The sequence below is a fragment of the Calliphora vicina genome, chromosome 3 (genome assembly GCF_958450345.1).
Source record: "Calliphora vicina chromosome 3, idCalVici1.1, whole genome shotgun sequence".
Lineage (NCBI taxonomy): Eukaryota > Metazoa > Arthropoda > Insecta > Diptera > Calliphoridae > Calliphora > Calliphora vicina.
The window spans coordinates 130,391,196-130,405,228 of NC_088782.1; the positions used below are offsets into that span (position 1 = coordinate 130,391,196).

A 14,033-nucleotide genomic window follows, 5' to 3' on the forward strand; every position below is an offset into this window, starting at 1 on the left:
GAAAATGATATCGACAAGGCCAACAGCTTCTAACAACGCTCCTTATAGCTGCATGTAAAACGCTTAATATCTTAATTTCCAGAAAAGGTAGAACCTTAAAAGTTGGAGTACTAAAAGTAATTAAGATGGGCTATCGAGCTGTATTTTCAGAAAAGTGTCACGCCTATTAGTTTCCGAAAACGAAAGGTGTTTATGATAAATTCCTTAAATACTTGAAGTGGGCGTGGCAGTGGGCGGTAAAAGTAAAGTCTATGTTGAAGTCCTGATTTCAACCTACACTATGGTGCGACTTCCAGCTCATTATCTCTACTAGTTTCTGAGATATTAAGCGTTGAAAATAATAGTTAGCAGGAATCCACCTACTATTTAATTATGTTCTCCTGGTGTTTTACAAAAATTTGTAAATATTGTTTTTTCAAAAATATTGATTGGTTTTCTTAAAGCTACATTCGGGTCATTATTTTGTTGGTTCTAGCTTAGCTAGGATACTGAAATTTTGTACGCTAGGAGCAATTAAGATGGACTATCGAGCAGCATTTTAAGCAAGGTGCCACGCCCCTTAAGCGTTATGATTTTAAGGCGTAATTAGCGTTTTATTAAAATTTTAATAGTGGACATGACAATGGAAATTAAAGGTATACGCTTTATTGCAATTAAGATGGACTATCGAGCAGCATTTTAAGCAAGGTGCCACGCCCCTTAGGTGTTATGATTTTAAGGCGTAAATAGCGTGTTATTTAAATTTTAATAGTGGACATGACAATGGACATCAAAAGTATAAGTTTTATTTTTGTCCTCTTTTCGACCTCCTCCGTAGTGAAACTTTCAACTTAATATCTCATCTACGTTCCGAGATATTGAACTTTGAAAATGATATTGACAAGGCCAACAGCTTCTAACAATGCTCCTTATAGCTACATATAAAACAGTTAATATCTTAATTTTCTCCATTTAAGATGGACTATCGAGCAGTATTTTAAGCAAGGTGCCATGCTTCTTGGTTTTAAAGATGTAATAAGTTGTTTTGTTTAGCTTTGTGTTACTTACTTTTATTTCGACGAATTCCAAATAATGTACTAGTTAGTATTAATAAAATAATGTTTAAACAATATCTTTATTATTTTGAATAAATAAACAATAAATTTAATATTTGCATTTCATAACTTTTGATTTTTACATTACAAATAAAAATATATAATAAGGATAATCATTTAAACATTAAGTCTCCCATTTACGCAAATTAGGGGATATGTTTCACAAACCCACCTTCTTAAATTTTGGGTCATTTCTATTGATAGAAATTTCAAAACACAAATAAATTGAACAAAGAAAAACATAAAAAAACTTTATCAACATATTATATTCTAAAAATCTTTAAAGAAACTGAATTTGGTTATTGCTATAGGAGAACATTTTTGATACGCAATGATATTTATACACTATTCTGGTAAAAGGCCACACATCTCCCTTGTATATATTTGTAGTTGTTGTCTTTTGAAATGCCATTTAAGTTTCGCTGATTTTGTGTTTTGTGGAAATTGGATTGTATTTTGGCTTTCAATCGCTGCTGAAATCTGAAAAGAAAATAAATACAATATTAGGTTATTACAATTAATATTAAGCAGAAAATATAAGTATGATGAACTTATATTTTGATTTTGAATTTAAATTATTTTTGTATTTATGTATATAATTTGGTTACAAACGTTATAACAATTTGAAATTGACGTAAAGCTACTTTAGATAAATGCTAGAACAAGACACACTCCTACAATTAAATGATTTAATATGACCCTTTACAATCAATACACTTTAAATTAAATGGTATTAATGTTTTTTAATTGGTTTTACTCGGCGAGAACAATTGAAAATGTTAAATTTAATTGCCATGTAAATCTATATTTAATTTCCAAAGTGTTGCAATCACCGCTAATAAATAAAGAGGTAAATGAGATAAATACAGATAAAATTCAAATAAAAAGTATAAGGTAACTCTATTTGGTCTTAATTTGTAGATGAAATACTTTTGATCTTTTTCGAGCATGTGTAAGTTTTTTCTGTTTCTGAAAGATATCTTTCAAGTATCAGAAAATTATATATAAATATATGAGTTTTGTTTTGTATGTAATTTTTCCCAACCCCTTAATTATGCTTATAATTATATAGCATGGTCTTAAATTAGCTTGACAAAACAACACCACATCCTAAATGAGACGAGTATTGTGTGATCCATGAAGCGTCAGTAAATGTCAAATAAACATACGTCTTGTATTGTGTACGTAACCAAAATGCCCCTTCTTCCCTGGGTGAAAAAAACAAACTCAAACACTTCACTGTCATCTTTCCGCCCACACAGAAGGTATAAAGAATGCATTTTACTTTTAACTAGTAAGAGTGCTATACAACTGTGCTGAATCTTATATAAACTTCACCAAATATACTTTAAGATATTAAAAATATGTTTGTTCTAAGAAAGACCCGTGCCGACTATTGATTTAGTTTTGAGGTGCATTTACAAGGGGAAAAATGATTTTTTTTCAGTTTTTTTTTTTTTAATTTTGGCATTAAATAATTACTTTTGCAATTTAATTTAAAAGATTCGAAATGTGTATGTAATTGTCGTTCTAATAAGACGTAAAAGACTTAAAAAATGTTAAAGTTATTAAAAAATCGCCAGGACATTAACGTGTCTCCGGCCATTAGAACAAGAAATGTAGGAACAAAATTAACATATTTTGAGAAATTTTAAAACAAAAGTTTATTCTTACACAGAAAAAAGTTTCAACATAAATATTATGATTTGATTTCATTGATTTCAATTCATAACATTTATAAATAATTTCTTAAATATCAAGATTTTGTTAATAGTCAAATTAAATCTAGAAGGCTTGAAAAATATGATTTCAATTTCATTTATATTTTTATGTTGTTGAAAAATGTTTGAAATTTTCCTTGGAAAATTTTTTATTTATTTTTATGATTTTCAGCTACAAAATGAGCAAATATGCGCGAAATTGATTAAATCTTTTTAAGGGGATGATATGCTCAATGTTTATTTATATTTTATTATGTTTAATGAAACATATTTTTAATTTTCAGATATTGCTGATTCATCTTAAAATATTGGCCAATATATGGCTATTATGCAAATAGTTTTGAATTAATTCATTAGATAATGCAATTATAATGCAATTTATTATAAAATATTATTAAATTTATGCAAAAAAAGCAAAAATTTCCGTCATGAACAATTTTATAATATTTATGAACATGTTCTTAATCTGAATGAAAAAAGTTTGGGAAAAAAAAGTCAAGTTCGATTAATAATATTTATTACAAAATTCATTCCAATTATGAATTTTTTTTTTCTGTGTACTTAAAATATATCCAATTACTTGCGAATATAATCAATTCGCAGGTATAACCAAAAAAATATTTTTATAGCGGCAGTTTCAGAACTCCAATTTCAAATTTTGTTAAACAAATTTCAGAATTTTTTGATCATCACATGGATTTATTAACAACATAATAGGGAATAAAAATGTGAAAATAGTTCTTTTAAATATAGTCTGAAAGTTTTCATAAAATCGGAAAACGTTAACCCTTAAATACTGAAGGTCAAAATTCAAAATTTTCAATATTTGGAATTTCTAATGGAAAGATAGCGAAATATTATAAATTTTTGGGCCGATTTTAATGAAACTTAAGAAAAATATAAAATGAAATCTAGTATTTACAATAATAGCACAAAAATGGAAATTAACCCTTCCAAATCCAAATGACCCTGAACTTTTAAAATCACGAAAAACACAGTCATTTTGACCCCAAGTGCCCTTAAGGGTTAATTTCCATTTTTGTGCTATTATTGTAAATACTAGATTTCATTTTATATTTTTCTTAAGTTTCATTAAAATTGGCCCAAAAATATGTAATATTTCGCTATCTTTCCATTAGAAATTCAAAATATTGAAAATTTTGACCTTTCAGTGTTCTCTTTATTGTTCTAGTTGCGTCACATTAGAAAGTAATATAAACAGTTGTTTGATGAATGAAGAAATTCGTTTAAATTCTGTTTTTTATAACATCCCAAAAAAATTTTATTCTCATAATATGAGAAATATGTATTTCTACGAATGGATGTACATGGGGCTGCAGCTCCAACTAGGGTTGCCAGACGGCCTGGAATGGCCTGGATTGTCCAGTTTTTTGTGTCTTGTCCAGTTTCCAGCTAAAACACAATTTGTCCAGTTAAAAAATAATTTCTTTCATTTTGCAAAATATTTTTTTTATTAATAATATTTTTTATTAATTAATATTTTGTACAGAAATATTTGAAAATTTATACAATTGTGATTGCAAATGTATAGTCAGTTGTATTTGTATTAGAAAGTGATTCATTTACTATTATAGAACTGTACAGTGAGTAATCTTTTGAATTGCCTTAAAAATCGGTTAAAATATGGAAGCAAAGTTGTAACTATTTTAAAAAAGATTTCATCTTTCGGAACAAAACGTTTACAATTAGAAGCAAATCAATTTTTAAAAAAATTATATTGCGTACTTAGAGCAATGATATGATTTCGGAGACGAATCGCTTTACAACAAAATTTATTTTTTAAATTTAAAACAATCCCTTTTATCGTGGGATAACTTATCAAAGCTTCCAAAGTTTTAGAAATATCAAATATAATTGACGACATGTTGCTTTTGCCGCAAGATAATGTTTTTTTTTTAATTTTTAACACTGCGATCTTTGATATTTTTACCATTACTACGAAAATTAATCTTTAACCTTTTGAAAGTAAACAATTTTATTTACACAATTTTAAGGGCAATATCTTTGCATTTAAAATGGAATCAAACATTATGTTGGATATAATTTTAACAAATTTTTAAATTTTCAAATCGCGATATTTTTGAAGTGGAAAGGGTTTCCGATGATTGATTTGAGGAGTCCTTTGGAACCGTAATATGTGTGGTAATTTTGATTAAAATCGAAGATGTCAAATCCAAAAATAGCAGTTTTCTGTCCGTTTTGATATGGATTCTCTCAATTGTGATATGGAAACAAAATTTTAAAATTTGGATTACAATAAAACTAGAAATATATTCTATAAAAAAGTACACTTTTCTTTTATGATATGCGTCTTACGTTATTTTGAATTAATGTTTTCTAAAACTTAAATAACGTATCATCAATATAAATTTGTATGAAAAAATAAAATCTTAAATACAAAAGGAGTTTTTAAAGATATTTAAATTAAAAAATGTACTTATTAAATGTTCATAAAGATGGCCAAAAAAATTCTATTGCAACAGATTTATTAAACAATATAAGGAAACTACCTAAAATAGGGTAAAATACTATTTATTAATTAATTACTCAAAGCATTAACGTTATTTTGTTTAAGAAAATCATGTTACGTTGTTTGAATTTTGGTTATAATTTGGTTATTTTAGAAAGTTAAAGTTTAAAATTTTTTACACATATGTAATATGATGATGTAAATCGTAATCAATAATAAAATCAACTTCGAACTTTTTGACGATACGTTGTTTTGCATTTTAGGTGACGATATGTATGTAGGACTGAATTTAACGTTTCTTTATTTTTGTAAAAAACTTAAATAAAATTTAACTCTTTTGAACTATAAGCGCATTTTTAAATTGTCCAGTTATTTTTTAAAAATCCAGTTAAATTTTTCTCATGGTCCAGTTATTTGACTTTTGTTATCTGGAAACCCTAGCTCCAACACATGTTTGTAAATAAAATAAACTGAAGTCGTACATACGCTACAACTGTAAGAACTCATACATATAGAAGAGAACATGCGGATATTCCAAACACCGTGTGTCTGTGATAAATTCAAAGGATTTCTTGTCGAATTTGTCAAGCATGAAATAAGTAAGAGTGAAGCTGTTGCGCTGGGATGTTGATGCATATTTCGGTTGACTTAAAACACTCATACAAATGCATTCATACATACATACGTATGTATGTGACTTTTATATTACTGTATGTATAAGTGAGTGAGTCTATAGACTCACTATATATGTATATACAAATTTAAGAATGCCTTGATGAAGGCACTCATTTGTCGTTTTTATAAAACAGAAAAATGCGTTTATTATTAAAAATGAACACTGACTTTTGAAAATTCATAAAATCACAAGAATGTGTTAGTGTTCAATGTAATAAAAATAGTATTTTTTAACGCGTTGTTGATTGTGCTTTAAGTTGCATCTATTAAATAAAAATAAAATTAACAAGTAAGAGTACCATATTCGGCAGTGACGAATCTCATATACCCTTCTCCTTAGTAGGAGAGGAATTAATTTTTGTTTTGGAGAAAAATCGATTTATTCATTAGAAATATTTTTTTGTAAAATTTATTTACATACAGAACTTAGTATCCGTGATATATTAGAAAACATTACAAAAAAAACAATCTCGAACGTCTATCTGCGGAAATTTGATTTCATATTAACTTCCATATCTCTAAGGATCAGCATATATTTACTATATGAGGTCGCAAATGAAAATTCAAGAAATTACAAACGGAATGACAAACTTATCCTTATCACTCATGGTGTAGAGTATAAAAAGTAAAAGCAAATACTAAAGAAACAACGGAGAAGATATAAGAATGCGTAAATATAATACCGCCCTTTTCCCTTATTGTGGCTGTGTGTAGTGATATTCAAAATGTTGTAGACTGTTTAGCTTTTGCTTCTGTTTTGTTATTTAGTTGATTTATATATAATTGTCAGCATGTACAATTTTAAGCACATGGGGGAATGACTAAGTAATTGGAAACAAATGACAAAAAATAAATAAATTCCATGGTGCCCATCATGCATCCACCATCATCATTCAGTCAGTCTTTAATTCAATGCATGTGTATGTTGCATGTACCATGTAGAAGTAAAGAAAAATCAAAATCCACACATTATGCATTATGATGGCTTAAATGAAAGTTGAATACAAAATTTCAATTTTTTGAAACAGTGGATTGAAACAGAAAATAAAATATATTCTTAAATTTATCCATTTTTAGAAAAACTATCGTAATCGTAGTTCTTTTTCAAACGTAATGCATAGGTTTTTATAAAGAAACTACTTTCCGTCATTTCCAGTCAAATAATATAATAATGTAATGTGTTACTTAGTAAATCAAAACTTATCGAGGGTCTTTAATAGACTTTATGTAAATATCTAAAAAAGTTAGAAATTTATATACACATATGTCCGAAACAATAAGTACATGAAATTTTTCCGCATCTTTTGATGAATTAAAAATCTATATTTATTTTAAATGAATTATTATTATTATATTTATATTTATAGTTTATGTTATGTTTAACATAAACAGCAATCACTTATACCCTAATAACATAAACTAAATTTTTTATGAAATGAAAAATAAAAAAACTTCATAAAATTGGTGGCCAAAATAATAAGTACATTGTGTAAATCCTTAAATTAAATGTTACGATTAAATTTTATTTGTTTTATATTTATTAGTTTTATTAATATCTACTGTATCCTTCATTATTTTTAATAATTTAGTTGACTCTTCTTGGCAAACTCCTAATTAGTTTACGACAGGTATCCAAAGGGATTTCATACCACGTTTTTTTTTTAACAAAATCAATAAATTGACCATTATTGACCTTTGTTTTGAAATGTTTGCTTACTTATTCTGTGTTTCAACTCCCCCTAAAGGTTTTCAATTGGATTTAAATCCGGTGACTGACTTGATCAGACTAGGAGACTTATACTATTTTCACGGAACTAATCTTCAACATAGCAGGATGTGTGTTTTGGGTCATTATCCTACTGGAAAACCCATATAAGCGGCACGATTTCTTCAGCGTATGGCAATACAAAAAAATATTTGCATTCAAAACGTGTTATAATATCGGTAATACGATAAATAGGATCAACATCATACGTCGAGAAATTTCAGAATACCATAATGTTGGCACCACCGAGCTTGACGGTCTTTTTTGTATAACGAGGCGTAAATTCCTTACCCTGGGGACGACGCACATTACGACCGTCATCATTTCCAAACAAATTTATTTTTATTTCGTCGCTCCACAAGATATTATGCAACTTCTTCCCACCTGATGGTTCGCACAACTCAAATAACTTTTTTTGCGACTGACTGACTTCCCATAATATTTTTGTTCCGAAGCACAGGAACTTCTCTGGCTATTTTATCCTGTAAAGTAGCACGCTATAGTCTTCCCCGGACGGTTCGAGCAGATATCACATATTGGCAGAAATTTACCTAGAGGATATTCAAGGTAAATATCTGGATAGGTCACTGTTTTTTGTCCAAAATGCTCTTAAACCAGAAACGGGTAGGGAAACTTGTGAAAATAGTGTAAGTCTCCTGGCCATGTCAGTCACCGGATCTAAACCCAATTGAAAACCTTTAGGGGGAGTTGAAACATAGAAAAAGTAAGCAAACATTTCAAAACAAAGGTCAATTTTGTGATTTTGTTAAAATAAAACGTGGTGCGAAATACCTTTGGATACCTGTCGTAAACTAATTAGCAGTGTGCCAAGAAGAGTCCACTAAATTATTAAAAATAATGAAGGATACACTAGATATTAATAAAACTAATAAAAATAAAACAAATAATATTCAACTATAACTTTTAATTTAAGGATTTACACAGTGTACTTATTATTTTGTCCACCAATTTTATGAAGTTATTTTATTTTTCATTTCATAAAAAATTTAGTTTATGTTATAAGGGGATAAGTGATTGTCTTTTATGTGAAACATAACATAAACTAACTAAATATATACATAATAATTCATTTAAAATAAATATAGATTTTTAATTCATCAAAAGATGCGGAAAAATCACACGTACTTATTATTTTGGCCATATGTGTATATAAAAGAGTACCGTTACTGACTGACTGACTGATTCATCATCGCACAGCCCAAACGACTGAAGCTAGAATCATGAAATTTTAACTGTGGGTTTCTCCCTCCCCAAAACGATCCGATAAGAAGGGATTTTTGGAAATTCGAACGTTTAGGGGGTAAAAAAGGATAAAAACGGGTAAACGGTTCGGTAACCTTATATCTTAAAAACTAATAAAGATACAAAAAAACTTAAAATTGCATGTTACTCCATTCAAAAAATAAGCTGACAGGTGTTTCGTACTTTTTCGAAATTCGAAACTTTTAGGGGAAAAAACGGGTAAAAACTGTATTTTGGAACTTTTTTGGCACCCTATGTATTTTTTAAACCATTAAACATAGAATCAAATTTTAAATCGTATTCTTTACTTATCAAAAAATAAAAAATATAAGTTTGGTACTTTTTGGAAATTCGAACCCTTAAAATAAAAATTGTGTTTATTTTTGGTACTTTTTCATAAAATATGTTTTTCTATAATTTGACATAGACATACGAATATTTTATTATGAGCTCCCACCACGTTACAGAAATTTATTTGAATAAAATTGTACCACCTCAATGGGGATAAAAAAGGTACCAAAAAGGGGATGAAATCGGGAAAATACATTATATTTGAAATTATTAAGCCAATTTTGATAATTTTTTTAACGTTGGTTCCTGGACTCATACATATTGGGCCAAATTTATTCCTGGGTAAACAGTTTGGTACTTTTTTTAAAACATATTTATTCCTGGGCACATTAACATAGATTTTAATATTTTGAGACATGCCTGTAGCATAAACAATTTTGGCAAAATGAAATATTTTTAAATTTCAAACTTGAGGGGTGTTCAAGGAAGAAAAGGCAAATTGGTACTTTTCTCCTAATGGTACTTTTTAACATTTTAAATTATTTCAGTTATCGACATTAAAGTTAGTTGATATGTATCTGAGTGAAGTTAGTGTTAGGAATAGGGGATAATATTTAGATACCAAAATGTGTGAACTGAACTATTGGTACTTTTTTGTTCTTCTAATGGTACTTTTTTGAAATTTCTATAACAATGGACTTAGAAACATGAAATTAAACATATATGGTCCTAAGTGAGTGAGAATTCTAGGGGGGAGACTTTGTGGCACTTTTTCTTTATTCGAATGGTACTTTTTGTAATTTCTTCACCAATGAACCTAAAAACATGAAATTAAGCTTAAATGGACCGGAGTGAGTGGGAATCTACAAGTGACCGCTTTTTGGTACTTTTTCTATATTCTAATGGTACTTTTTGAATTTTCTGTAATAATGGACATAGAAATATGAAGTTAAGCATATATGGTCCTAAGTGAGTGAGAATTCTAGGGGGAGACTTTTTGGTACTTTTTGTTTATTCTAATGGTACTTTTTTGAATTTTCTATAACAATGAACTTAGAAACATGAAATTAAGCATATATGGTAATAAGTAAGTGAGAATTCTAGGGGACACTTTGTGGTACTTTTTCTTTATTCGATTGGTACTTTTTGTAAATTTTCTTCACCAATGAACCTAGAAACATGAAATAAAGCTTATATGGAACCGAGTGAGTGGGAAACTACAAGTGGGTGCTTTTTGGTACTTTTTCTTTATTCGAATGGTACTTTTTGTAATTTCTTCACCAATGAACCTAAAGCCATGAAATTAAGCTTATATGGACCCGAGTGAGTGGGAAACCACAAGTGGTGGATTTTTGGTACTTTATATATGTATATATTCTAATGGTACTTTTTTGAATTTCCTATAATAATGGACCTAGAGTTTCCAAAAAATCGAAGAATTTCAAAACCGCGGTTTCGGTTTTAAAAAATTAAAAACCGATCGGTTTCGGTTTTGTGATAATTTATTAAATATTAAGTATTATAGAAACAAAATTAGTTGATAATATAGGAATTGATATACAAATCTAAAATGGTTAAAAAGGTTATGGTTTAGTGATAATCAATGGTACTATTTCCTTATTGCAATGGTACTTTTTGAATATTTTATAATAATAAACCTAAAAATTTAAAATTAGGAACACATTTTGCATTTTCTATAATAATGGACCCAGAAATATGAAATTAGACATTTACAATTAGATTCACAAAGTGAGACTTGATAGTACTATTTCTTTCTTCTAATTGGGGTTGCGAAGCGCACCGGGTCAGCTAGTCATTTATAAATTTGTTCCCCTTTAAAAAAAAAAAAACAAGTAGAGAGCTATATTCGGCTGTGCCGAATCTTATATACCCTTCACCAAATTATACATAAAAATATTTTTTTTTAAATATTTTTATTTAAACAAAATTAAATTTTTTTTTAATTGTTTTAAATTTTTTTTCCAAATTGTTTTTAATTTTTTTTAAAAAAGGTTTTTAAATTTTTTTTAATTTTTTAATTTTTTTTTTGCAAAAATAATTTGTGGCAGAAAAAAAATTTTAGATGAAAAAAAAATTCGGGTTAAAAATATTTTTCCCGATTTTGACCCATTGTAGGTCCAACTTACTATAGCTATACTATATTTTATACACCGTTGCAATGGACTTTGAAATATCTATCATTAGATATCCATATTATCTATATTAATGACTAGTAATCCAGATATAGATCAAAAATAGGGCAAAAATCGAGGTTGTCCCGGTTTTTTCCTTAATCTCAGCTATTTATGGGCCGATTTTGTCGATTTTAAATAGCAACCGAGTCGGAAGAATTCCCGTCATATTTATGTATAAATCAAATTATAAATCTACGGAAAGTTTATTTCAACATACAGACGGACAGACGGACTTGGCTATATCGACTTCGCTATCTATAAAGATCCAGAATATAGTTTGTGGGGTCGCAAATGAAAAATGTAGAAATTACAAACGGAATGACAAACTTATATATACCCTTGCCACTCATGGCGAAGGGTATAAATAAAAATACATTCATATTAAACTTAGCCCACTGTCGCAACATTCATACCAAAATTGGCTATATAGCGAAGAAAAATCCATAAAAGTTACAACTTTGATCATTATTGTTAAAGATTTATAAGGCGACAAGTTTTCTCTTATTATTTCCTCTTTTCAGCAAACAATGAGAATTTTGAAGAGCACAACAAGAACAACAAATTCAACAGCGTCGAAAACAAACTTGAGTTGCACACAAGCACAAACATAAAAATAAAGCTCAAAGCAATGCGACATCAATTTTAAGAAAATAAAATTTATGATGAAAATTTCATTGACAATTGTCGGGCTGCAATAAGAGAAGGCAGGCAGCAAGCAAGTTGTTGCCACTCAGGCAGTTTGAAGCTGTTTTCAAGTGCAAGGAGTGTAAGGAAGGCATTTAAGGGCTAAATTTTTGTGGCAAGAACACGTGTACTGTCGTATTACACTCCCCAACCAACGAAACAAATTTTAAAAGCAAATAAGAAATGTTTTCTCTTCATTCATTCAAAAATACAAATATAACAACACAAATCAGCGACTAGTATATGTATATTGCCTTTGATGAAGAGGATGATGATGATTATAATAAGTTTATTTCAGATTTACATTCAAAAGTAGTGTGGATACATGATGCAAAGGGGGGTTGTTTTTATATGAAAGTGAAGTAAAACATTTGTAATGCAGAACAGCATTTTCCCGTCACATTACATTAGAGCAAACACTTTGTCATAGATTTGTTTAACCTTCGCTTTACCAATACCCACCCGGGTGACCACTCGGTTTTTGTTAGCTTAATGATTTTTTTCATTTTGTTTCGATTTAAATAAAATTTAGACTCAATGAACAAATTTTAGAGTTCTATATTATTTAATAAAAACATTTTAAACTTTTTATAAGGTTTTTTCGACTTTTTAAAATTTTGTTCGTCGGATATATGTATAGAAGTGCAGTATCACCCGGGTGGGTATTGGAAAACCACGTACATAAAAAACCTTTGGTAAAGCGAAGGTTAAGCAGCAATCTAGAAGGAAAGAAAGAATAAATAAAATTGAAATTGGAGGGATAAACTTGATCATCCGCAACAACTGTAACTAACTCTAACAACTGCATTTTCCACCGAGCAGTGAAAAGATTATTTATTTCACAAAATGTGACATTGGAAATTATAATAAAATAAATAAAACAAGAGACAGAAATTTATGCCGGATGTTTTTGGTTTGAAATTGGAGCTCATTAGTGCTTGTTAAGTACATTTTTTTTAAAGTTTTGTTGTATGTAATTTGAAAAATGTCAAGATATTTTAGTTTTTGAAATCTTTAGAAAATTAATGGAAAACAAATTATAAGGCATGAATGACAATAAACATCCAAATCCAAAGACATTAATTAATTAGACATTTTTGTTCTTAAAAACTTTACAGGTGTGGCCGCAATGGCAAGTGCAACCAATTATACAGATTACCCTTAAAAAGTTGTTGGAAAAATATTGTTTATAAACAATATTTTCTTTATAATTTTTCCAGTATAAAAGTGTTTCTATAGAAAATTTTGTGTATACATTTTTTTGACTTTCACAGTTTTTTGTGGGACCTGCAAATTTTCTATCAAGTATCAACAAAACAAATTGATAAAACAATAAAAAAGAGGAAGGTTTTTTAAGCAATTTTAAAATGGTTTTATAAAAAAGTTTTAAAAAAAAAATTAGAATAGAAGAGTTTTTTCTATAAAAAATGTACAGTTTTTTTCTATAAAATAATTTGAATATAACAGCTATAGAAAATGTTGTTTATAGAAAATGTTGTTTATAGTATACGATGTTAATATGCAAATAAATAAAAATGTAAAAAACTTTTATTATTTGATACCGAACAAAAATGTCAGTTATACAGGTATGTTCTGTAATCCACGTGATTTCAAATCACATACCGTTTTAAAATCACACGTGTGATTTTTGCCTGTTCTGTAAATCACACTGTTATTATATTTTTCGGTGTGATTTTAAATTTGCACAAGAAAACAGCTGATTCGCTTATTTTAAATGTTTTGTTTTGCTAATAATTTTGTAGAAATATTAAAGTGAAAATAAAAAAATGCCTGGAGCTTCTGTTATATCTTTAATGGAATTAAAAAGAATGGAACTACATTTTATAAAAATTT

At 28.3% G+C, this 14,033-nt stretch overlaps 1 long non-coding RNA gene across 1 annotated transcript in view; it reads right to left on the reverse strand.

Annotated features, from left to right (window-relative positions):
• Positions 1 to 1,084: 1,084 nt before the first annotated feature.
• LOC135955005 (uncharacterized) overlaps positions 1,085 to 14,033 on the reverse strand; it is a 279,045-nt gene continuing 266,096 nt past the window's right edge. Inside the window, exon 5 of the long non-coding RNA XR_010576276.1 lies at positions 1,085 to 1,574. This is a non-coding gene — a long non-coding RNA (uncharacterized LOC135955005). The remainder of the gene's footprint in view (positions 1,575 to 14,033) is intronic.